Source organism: Galeopterus variegatus, unplaced genomic scaffold, assembly GCF_000696425.1.
Source record: "Galeopterus variegatus unplaced genomic scaffold, G_variegatus-3.0.2 Scaffold5644, whole genome shotgun sequence".
In the NCBI taxonomy this organism is placed as follows: Eukaryota; Metazoa; Chordata; class Mammalia; order Dermoptera; family Cynocephalidae; genus Galeopterus; species Galeopterus variegatus.
In genome coordinates, this window is record NW_007731755.1 from 44,878 (window position 1) to 50,896 (window position 6,019).

The following is a 6,019-nucleotide window of genomic DNA, read 5'->3' on the forward strand; positions in this document are numbered from 1 at the left end:
TCCTCACTACACTGTTGTGACAATCAAATAAGTCCCTGTGTGGATGTCACAAGACTGTCAGTATTTTCAAGGGCCTCATGCATGAAAATACTTTTTCAAGTTCTATAGCTACATTATGAGCAGACTGTCCTTGGAACGGAGTTCTGGAATGAACTGTGGGAAATGTGGGCAAGCACTCTACCTTTAAGATGAACACAGAAAGAACCCTGAGCTTCCAACACCAGCTCTCAGAGAACTTGAACTTCAACAGACTTCACACATGGGAAGCCAGGTGGAGGTGACGCAGGTAAGCAGGGGTCATGTGGGTCCCTTGCACCCCTGACAGCTAACCCAGTCCTGTCCATACACAGGCCTTGTCCCAGATGAGCCCCATCAACACTTGGTGCCCCCAAGAAGCCAGAGGAGCCATCCACATAGCCCAGAGGGCAGAGAGATGAGTCTTCCCCATGGCCCCCATATCAGCCCCTGGAGCCAACACACCCTGGGGTCCAACTGAAAGGGACAGAGAAGACATATCCAGAAACACCTGCTATGTGCTAAATGCTCAACTGGTTTTCTGTTGGTTGTGTCATCTCTTCCTTTCCCTTTTGTTTTTTTCTTTTTCTTTTTTAAATTTATGAAAAACTGCCTTATTGGGGAAGAAGAATCACTTAGTGGTCTTCAGTGCCTGCCTGTCCTTCTCTCGCCTTCAGGAAAGAAGTAAAGAAATACATCTGCTCCTTGGTCTGTATGCACAGGAGAAACAGAACACCGTGTACTTTTCAAGCAGATAAAGGAGAGAAGAAAAAGTGCTGGCTCAGCCAGGCAGGGACGAGGAGGAGGAGGCAGGGGAGGAGGGCAGTGCAGGGCCACAGACACTTGCTCCTGCTTCCATGGCAAAATGGGGGCGGGAGCCTGGGGCCTCTTGCCCAGCTCCTGTGCCAGGGCCCACGAGTCACAGTCCCATGTCCCCAAGCAGGCCACGCCTGGGAGCTGCAAGAAATCAGGCCATCCTGGGCATGAGCGCCCCTCCCCCTTCAACATGCCCCACTGCCTCCCCCCTCTGCCCAGGGCCAATGCCACCCTGACTGAACCTGCCCAAGAAGCCTAACTGACAGAGAAAGGCAGCAGGCACAGGAGAGACAAAAAGAGGGAAGAAAAACCCTGTCTTATGGCATGGTCACCAAAGATGGATGGCTGACTCGGAGGCTGGGTGACCAGAGTGGGCACTAGTAGCCAAGCTTTGTGTTGACTGCCATTCCTCACCGCCCCTCCCCCCAACAGTTTCGTTTTGTCACCCTCAGAAATTTGCCCTCCAACAAGTGCCTCCTCATGGTCAAATACTTGAGACGCGTTTTAGCCCTGGTCCCCAACATCTGACCTTGCTGAGTCCCTCCTGGAAATGCCCAGAACTAACCTGGGGGCACTGCACATCTTGTGCTTAGACCATTGGGTTAAAACCACCGGAGCACTGCGCAGTCCCAAGGCTCAACGCTGGAGGCATCGTTGGTAGAAGACCCTCCTTATCCATCAGGTCAAGCCATGTCAGCTGCACTGCCCGAATCACTGTCACCTCTACCCACAACTTCCCCAGGAGCCCTCCAGCCTCCTCTGTCTGACTCTCACCTGTGCCTGGTCTCAATCTCAAGCCCCACCCTCTCAAAGACAAGCATGGCCAGGCTTCCCACTGATCAGGGAATAAAATCAGCAATCATTGAGCACCTACCATGTACCAGGCATGGGGAAGGCCTCAGCATGTCAACCCTTACACTCTGGACCCAGCTGACCTTTCTGGTTTTCATTCTCACTCACGACAGCACCCCCAACAAACACACACACAGACCCCCAACTGCACTGAAGTCTTGGGCCTCCCCAGTCCAGCCTGCCGGAAGGCCTGTAGGGGACACCCTCCCTCATACATCAGAGATGTATGGGTTCTATTAACATATGCATGCCCTTGTGCAGGGAGCTGTGGTTGTCCAGCTGTGTGACTGCATGGCTGTGTTGCTTGAACCACCAGCAACGCCTGCTCCACTACTATTTCCTGAAGCAATGGTCACCCTTGAAATGTGAGTCCCTCACACTGGTGCTGCACTGCAGCCATCTCCCAGTCTGCCCCCAAAGCGTGGGCATCTGACCGCAGGAAATCCTGGTGCCTATTATCTCAGGAATGAAGTTGTAGCCCAACAGTCACTGAGCAGGGCCAGGTCACAGGCCAGATCAGTGAGCCGCTCCCCAGGCTGAGCCTGGCCAAGCCCTGTGAGCGAACCACAGGAGGGTCAATGGCCCAGCTGGGTGTGTGGCACCCCTTCCTCCTCAACACTCGAGTCCCCTCAGCCTCACCCAATAATCAGCAGATCACTTCCATCCCCAATAGTAGCTACTACAACAAAAATGACAGCACAAGGGGCCAGCCTCTCCCGAGAGACAAAGACACACCTCCCAAGAGACAAAAGAGTCTACCCATATCTGGCCCCTCTGCCCACTGCCCGGTCCTTTTCTCAGGGTCACCCAGGATGAATGACTGACCCATTTCCCAAAGAAGAAGAGTAAGGCCTGGAGACAGTGAGCCTCCTAGCTCACTTCACACCCCCTCCCCTCTGGGGTCCAGGACTCCAGCATCTGAAGCCCCCACAATGGGCCCACTCTTCCAACCTGCAGTGCTCTCCCTCTTTCAAGTCCCATTTGCTCATGTAAGGCCTGTCTAGGGCTCTGGGTGCCTTAGGCAGCAGGACACTATGGAGAAAGGTTTGGCCCCTCATGGACAGGTCTTTAAGGCCTTGTTTACTCTAAATTTTTAAAAATGCAATTCTCAAAATTTAACAGCCATAGAATGATATTTTATTACCACTGAGGAAAGACCTAAAACCTTAGTTTTATACTGCCACCTACTGATGGGACAATAGTTGGAACCTATTAAATTGTTAATTTGGGGAAGAGGGTCTTCTGTTCTTTCTCCTACAGGCCCACTTTGGATACCAGCGAAGGCCATTGCCCCTATCATGTGGCACCATGTGAGAACAAATCCAATTCCAGAACTCCAGAATCACGTAACTATAAATTCCAAAGGTAACATGCCTGTTCATAATATACGGGCTTTTCCTTTTTATTCAACCTTCTGTAAGTAATAATATTTATTGGACCCATGTCTTGAGTCTTCCATTTTTAAACTGCTTTCTTGGGGTGATTCAGAGCCTCCTCTTTCATCTAATGATACTGCTTACAGTATCAATTGCAGAATCAATTGTAGTACTAATTTTACTGCTAACAACTTTTGCATTTCCTTTCAACCACAATGGTATATAAATCATATTTTTATAGCTTTTAATCGTATTATAGCTGTGAAACATCAAATATTTATTCAAACTGGAAATTCTAAATGGGGAAACAATCATCCTAAACCCAATTTTCCTGTTTGTTCTCACTCCTGGATTGCTATTGGAAACAGTCTGGACCTTAATTGGGTCTCTTGCCATTCAAATAATTTTACAGAAAATAAATTATGTTGGATAGCTAACGTTACTATTGACTAGTTATGATCCATAAGTATTTGTCATCTCCTCTACACTTTAATATCGCTAATCTTAATATTTCTCATGTGTTTATATTAAAAGAGAGAGCAGAAGCTTGGTTACCTGTTAACCTCACATAACAATGGATGGGGAATTCTGCCCTGGAGCAAGTCACCTCTGCTCTAGAGAGAATGCACCCAAAGAGATTCTGGGACATTCTTATGGCCTCTACGGCTACAACTGCTACAGCAGTGACTGTTCTGATTCTATCCAAACAGCACAAAGAATGGCTCTTTTTGAAATATGACCTCTGAGCTTCTGTCTCAAACTAAATTTCAATTCCTCCAGGCCTGAAGGATGTACGAAGACCCTTACATGGAGCTTTGCATTCTGATTTACACGGAGATATTCCAAACTTAATAATTAAACTTCAACAACAAATGACACAGCTTCAAAAAGAAGCTCAAAAGATTACTATTAATCATTTAAATGATTTGGCCCATTGGCTTAATCCTACCCATTGGTTTTCCAGTTTAAACATAAGAATTTGGATTATTGCTGGAATTAGTGTCTTGTGTATCTTGTGTTTTCTTATAGTGATTAAACTGTTATGTTCCATGTTCCGACGAACTTGTCAAGATGAAGTAATGCTGACTCTTCTTCATTAGAACATCCTTGCTTCCATCACTGGCTCCGACTGTTTGATCTCTTCCGATTTTTTTAAATAATTAAATGGGGAGAAATGTAGAGGGTTAGAAATCTTGACTCTCATTTGATTTTTAGAATAGGGTTTTTAGGTAAATATATATATAGGACAAAAGTCCTTGGTTTAGGAGACGATGGTCTACAGACAGCATGGGAACAGCCCTTCTAATCAACTCTAATCACTGCTTAGGTATGGGATTGTATACTTTAATGATTTTAGAGTTAACAGATGGTTGTCATACCAAACCTGTTAAGAGATTTTAAGAATTGCTGAAGGGAAAGATGTGAAAAAATGTTTGCTAGGGGCAAGCTGTCTGTTGGTGGAAACTTTAGAGATAATTATACTTAGATTTATATCACTTAAGGAGAGGTTATATTTTAGATAATGATCGCAGTTTTGATCGCAGTTTGACCAACTTAGCTTTTCACAAATTGTACTTTAGAATGTCACATTGTTAATTTGACTGATGTTACTAGTTTCCATTGTTAAGCTATACTTAGCCATAGACAACTTTTGTCACACTGCCTATGTCTATGTGTCCTTTTGTAATGATTGAATCAACTGATATTTCTTGTGAAACACTCTTGTCTTTACAATAAAAAACAGAAGCTAACTTTGAATCAGGGCTGTACCCAGTTTTCTCCTGCTAACAGAGGAGTTACTGAGGTGCAGTTCCTTCAGGCTTCTCCTTGCTTTCATGGTGCTTTCGGTAATCCTTTTTTCATCTTCATTACACAGTGAGAAGTGTAATGGGACAGCTCACCTGCACTCTCCCCAAGCAACCTTGGGGACTTTCAGCCTCTTCACCCACGGATACTGCTGGTGCCTGAGGGCAGCAGCCCCACCTCAGTTTCCCTAGAGGAACCCTCTCTCCCTCAGGCTTCTAACAGGAGGGGAAGGGCTAAAGAGAGGCAGCCCTGGTCCAGAGGAACATCTTTGGACTGCTTGGCAGGTCTGGGGAAGGATTTGGATTCTCAAGGCCCCCCAGACAATGCAATTATTCTTCAAAAGTAAAAAACGTCCAGAAATCCCAGACCAGCTGCTTTGCAAGGCAGCACAGACAAAGGGGCTCTGTGTCTGCCAACGAGGCTCCTCCCACCCCTCAACCCCAGGGAGGGGCTGGGCCCTGACTTCCCGAGCCAGACCCTCCCCAGCCTCCTCACCCAGACTAGCGAGGAAGTAAAAGAGGCAGGATTGCTAAGCCAGGCCAGGCCAGCCAAGGAGGGGAGCAAAAGGTTATAAGCATGGGGAACAGAACAGGGGCAGCCTGAGAGCCCAGGAGACAATAGGAGAGGAAAGAGAACATTGGCCTGGGAGCATGGAGGCCTGGGTTCAGGCCCCAGCTCAGTCTCTCCCTTGCCAGGTGATCGTAGACCAGTGTCTTCCATTCTCCAGCCCCCATATAGCCAACACTTCTGAATTCACCCTAAGGACACAGCATCTGTCCCCTGCTTCCTGGACACACTTGTCTAAGTCCCACCTGATGCTTAAGGGCCTCCTTTAGTCCTCAAGCTTTCCCACCTGTAGAATGGGAATAGGTGGGACCCAGTAGGACTGCTGGGAGGATTGAATGAGATAGCACAGGTAAAAGGTGTGGCTATCTACAAGGGACACCTCAGAGACTAATAGAGAGGTCGGAGTCACCTCTCCTACAGCCCAGAGCTCTGTTTTGCTTGTAGAAAAACCCCAATCCTGATCTGAGCTCAGAGCCCAGCCTCTGCCCCAACCCTAATATCAGACTGGACTTTGACCCTGACATTAACCAAACACCCTACAACCTGTGTCTGACGGACCCACAACCCAATACTGACTCAGCCTGACC